The sequence below is a fragment of the Tupaia chinensis genome, unplaced genomic scaffold (genome assembly GCF_000334495.1).
Source record: "Tupaia chinensis unplaced genomic scaffold, TupChi_1.0 Scaffold000459_1, whole genome shotgun sequence".
Classification (NCBI taxonomy): domain Eukaryota; kingdom Metazoa; phylum Chordata; class Mammalia; order Scandentia; family Tupaiidae; genus Tupaia; species Tupaia belangeri.
Window position 1 is genome coordinate 823895 of NW_006159968.1, and position 4344 is coordinate 828238.

A 4344-nucleotide genomic window follows, 5' to 3' on the forward strand; every position below is an offset into this window, starting at 1 on the left:
CATCTCCTCCTGTGTTTTCAGGTAGACTTAGCCAGGAACTTGAACCACAGTTGGCGCTTGGCTTCCAGGGCAATCAGGTATGCTATGGACTGCACCACAGAGGCTGAGCCAACAAAATTTTAGAATGTTTCATAATATTAATAGTTAATAGTAATAATTAACAATATTAACATTACTGTCTGAGGAATCTTGGGGAATTGTAGGAATCCTGGAATCTCACTCTACGTTGTATTTATTCTTCCTATTAGGTCTGGAAGGAAGGTCCACATAGCTTTAGGGATATGGCCTGGATTCAAGGCCTTGAGGGATCTTCACTTGTGTTATCGAGGCCTCACCTGCGTCTCATGGTTTTACATCTTCCAACCAATATAACAAATGGACAGAAAACTGAACAGCATCGGAACAGGTGCATAGGGAAGGTAGAGGCAGCGGCATAGGCACATCTTTCCTTTACGTGCAGAGAAGGAAGCTGCAGAAGAAGGGAAATCTCGACCACAGGTGCTCCCGAAGTGCAGTTCTCTGCTTGCCAGAATTGCAAGTCAGGGAGAGAAAGGGCAATCTCTGGCATTCAGCATGAAGAGAAGGGCCACATGTTAGCTGGCTGTTCCCTTCTCATGATGGCAGAGGAAGATGAGAAATCCATTCCTTTGGAGGAAACTTTTAGACATTGTTTGCTACTTACCCTGACCCAGCCAAATATTGTGGAACATGATCAATGAAATCAATGCCCTCCTCTTGGTAGGGAGAAAAGAAGAAGGTGAACTGAGTTTCCTCACAAAACTTTAAGCTGATAATTCTTTTTTTTTTTTTTTAAGATTTATTTAATTTAATTTTTTTCTTTTTTATTATTATTTTATCCAAATTTATTTATTTAATTTATTTTAATTTGACTGGGGGGGGGGAGAGAAATGAGAGAGAGAGAGAGAAAGAGAGAGAGAGAGAGAAAGCCACCCGGTCCGGACTCAAATCGTGGTCGGCCATGTGGGAGTCCAGTACCCTTAACCATCATGCCACCTGGTGGCCCCAGAGGCTGATAATTCTAATGAAGCAAAAGGAATTGAGCTGCATGCAAGGTTTTTGTTTTGTTTTGTTTCCTTGTTTCACCTGCTTGGTACCAAAAGGTCAGTTAATAATATCTGCAATTCTATTCCGAACAGAGTCATATCCCAATCTCTGAAAACTAGCAGCAGCTGCAAATAAATATTTATTTGTCTGCTTCTCTATCATCAAGGAAGCTGTGCTCAGTATTTTAATAGTATTATTTTTTGGTATCAAAAATAAATATGGACTTGGAATGATGGGTCTGGATTTGAATCTGCTTCCTAGAGATGGAACCCTCTTCTATACACTGAAAACCTGAAGTTTCTATTGCTATTTGGTATAACAATGTTTGCATTGTATCTTTCTAGCAATTAATGTCTTGGGGAGCAATAATGACCTAGTTGTAAAATACCTGTGGCAAAACTTATTTTAGAATGCATAGCCAATTGACTATTAAAAGAAATGGCCATCTTATCTTGAGTTCAGCATCTCTGACACCACAAAGAATGGGAGATCTCTATCTCACCTCCTTCTGTTGGAGAGAAGAGAGTTTGAAAAGCTAAAACTACCACCTCTCATTGCATTTTGTGTCCTTTTGCTGCAAAGGTAATATTCTTTTTGATCTGCAGATGTTTTTTCATTCTTTATAACTTTAGTAGAGATAGTATTATTCAAGCCTGGGTCCAGAGATGTGAAATACAATTTCAGATGGCTCTCCAAACATATGATACAGGAAATTTACTTTTCTTAAAAATAACCCAGAAAAGCATTTTTTTAGTGACTTTAGGGTGTAAGCTAGAATTCACTGCAATTTTTATATGAAGTTGTAAGTCTTAGGGAGATTGTGATGTGGATCTTTCCTGAAAACACATCAAATTGCCTTATTTCATTCCTGTTTCAGCATTACGTGTGAGGCAGTGTGGTACACTGGACAAAAACGCGGCTTTGCTTTTACCCACCTTACATGCATTATCTGTGACGTTAGAAACATCACTAGAACATGTCCAACACACCATGAAGTATTTTAAAGATCAAATAATTTTAAAAATATGGAGATATTTTAAACAAACTTCAAAGTGGGCATTTTCTCTATAACTCAAATTTTTATCAGTACATATGGATTTATTACTCAGCTTCTTACCCGTAATTTTCCCAGCCAGGACCATCTAGCCGTGTATGGTGTTCTTTCCAGAACTGAGCTTTGAGAGGGCTGTCCTGTGATTTCATTAATTAATATTACTTCTAGGGTTCTATTACTGGATGGGCCCAGGTAGGTGGACAATAACCCATAGGCTAGATCTGGTCCACTGTTTTTGTACCACCTGTATGCCAAGAGTAGGCTTTGCATTTTTTAGTAGTTGAAAGGAATAAAAGATCTTGGGAAAGAGCATGGTTTTGCTCAGAGGCACAATTATCTGGGAGGGAGGGTAGTAAAGGGAAAGGTTTTTTTTGCCTTTCTGCCTATTCTAATTTTCATCCAAGGACTATCAGTTTACAGGGTATTAACATGAACATATGAGGAGTACAACATCTGCTAAATAAAGACAACAGAGTAGAGAATCTAGAGCCAGTGAAGCAAAACTAGTGAACCAGATGAAACAAGCATGCAGCATACTTTCAAAGAACAGAAGAAGATATTTGTAGCAGAGAGAAGCCATTTTGAAGGTGAAAAATTTGGACACACCGGCCAGGAAAAACATAATGATTTAAAAATAAATTATTATGTAGACAAAAAACTGAGCCTACATCTAAAGAACAAATTATGAATCTGAAAGGTCAGACTAAGAACTTGTCCAAGAAATAAGAATAAATAAAAAGCTAGAAAGGGTAACAATATAGCTATTAGACACAAGGACAATATCAGCTTCTTCAAGATAGGAATTCTGGAGGAGAGAAGCATTAGGAAAGGGAATATTTGAAGAAATATTGCTAAGAATTTCTCAATTTTAAAAGGCACAAAGTGGAACATAGGATATAGAAAATATATTTTGTTACGAAAAGGTGAAATTTTAGAAGATCACAGAGAAAATTTCAAAAGCTTTCACAGAGACAAAATAGAATGCATTCAAAATAAGGAGAAGTAAATGGATATTATTATGCTTCTCAATGGCACACTCCCCTTTTGGATGCATAAGGCCAAAAGAACACCACTTTGAAAATATAAAATTTTATGTCCAACTTAAAAGTGAGGACAAAATAATGATATCCTTAAAGAAACAAGGTCACTGCCCCTCTCCAAGCTTCCTGTAATCATTTCGAGGGCTTGTTTTTTTTTTTTTTTGTTTTTTTTTTTATCTTTTGTTATATATTTCAAGAAAAACGTTATTTGGAATTAAAAGGCAAAAACTTGATTCTTTTTTTCTCCAGGATAAATTCTCATCCCCTATGATGCAGTGAGTTTAGAAATCCTCCACTCAGGCAGAAAAAAAAAAAAAAAGGAAACTACAAAAGTATGGGAAAATCAACCTGCATTAATATTTCAAAATAGCCTACCTACAAAAATGCCAGTTATAACAAAGTACTTTGAGACCAAAATCAATAATGAAGAGGCATGGACTCCAGATTGGTGTTGCTTTAAGAAAACCATAGATTTTGTTGGGTAATTTTCTACAAACACATGACATCCCAGCAGTACTGAGGGTAAGACTGGCTAATCTTTTCATGCCTATACTCATAAGAAAAGGCTTCATTTGATATGTTGCACTTGCCTGCAGACGCTGAGCACTTTTTTTTTTTTAATTGCTACTGAAACATTCATCAACGCTGGAGTAATAAAAAGGAACCCTCTTGTTTCTTGATGTTTTAATAAAATGATACAAAACACTGATTGTCTCCATGTTTCTTCCTAATTAGCAGTGATTCAAAAGCAAGAGATCTTTTACACATTGCAACAGGATTTTTGGTTTCCAATGCAGAATGAGAGAAGTTCCTTTGGCTCTGTAGTCAGTGGGCTTGATGTAAACACACTGTCTTGTATGAGAGTGGGATTCGGCCATTTTTGTCTTGCATCTCTGCTACATTCCTATGCAACAATTCTATACATTAGATGGGGTTGCATCTTTCTACTCCATTGCTATACTTTATTTGCTGCATTTCTAAGGAGCGTATTTCTGTTTATTATAATCGAGGCATTTTTATTTTCTTCCTGTAATATATTTATGTGTAGTGCGTTTTTGGACTACATGAAGCATAGTCATGTATGTACTTGTTCTAGTCTTAGTTTTCAGTGTTTTTATTTTTAATTTGTGAGGAGTGCAATCATTTCCACATTATTTCTATACCAGTAGGACCCCTCCTGAAAAA

At 36.6% G+C, this 4344-nt stretch overlaps 1 long non-coding RNA gene across 1 annotated transcript; it reads left to right on the forward strand.

Moving 5' to 3' along the window:
- Positions 1–257: 257 nt before the first annotated feature.
- LOC102474707 (uncharacterized) lies at positions 258–3469 on the forward strand. Its single transcript, XR_335580.1, has 2 exons — positions 258–406; positions 3409–3469. It is a non-coding gene; the product is annotated as an uncharacterized LOC102474707 (long non-coding RNA).
- The last annotated feature ends 875 nt before the right edge of the window (positions 3470–4344 follow it).